The sequence below is a fragment of the Plasmopara halstedii genome (genome assembly GCF_900000015.1).
Source record: "Plasmopara halstedii genome assembly, contig: Scaffold_2061, whole genome shotgun sequence".
Taxonomy (NCBI): domain Eukaryota; phylum Oomycota; class Peronosporomycetes; order Peronosporales; family Peronosporaceae; genus Plasmopara; species Plasmopara halstedii.
This window is the reverse complement of record NW_020188969.1, coordinates 1,361,866-1,362,241: the sequence shown is the minus strand read 5'-3', so window position 1 is coordinate 1,362,241 and position 376 is coordinate 1,361,866.

Sequence of the window (376 nt, the reverse complement as noted above, 5' to 3'; positions counted from 1 at the left end):
CACGTAAACCACTGAGCGCTGCTCGAGTATCGAAGCAGTCGCTGCATGCCATTGATGGTGTGGTTGGACAGAATCCAAGTCATCTTGTGCACGGCCCTTCAGATGCGCGTGGAGTAGCACGTTATCTACAGGGCAAAGGCTGCGGGGTCAGCAGTTGTTCGTCGGATACTGCTGATAACATCGGAGTTCCAAAAGAGCGGAAAAGGAGGGTGACACCGGACGACGCGGAATGCGTGTCTACCCTGGTATCACCAAGATAAGAACCTCTGTACAGAGGCGGCGGCGACGCCGGGTGTCGACCCCGATCCAGAGTGTGTCTACCGCAGACAATGGCGCACAGTTATATACCCTCGTCAACGGTATAACGGGGGAAGAG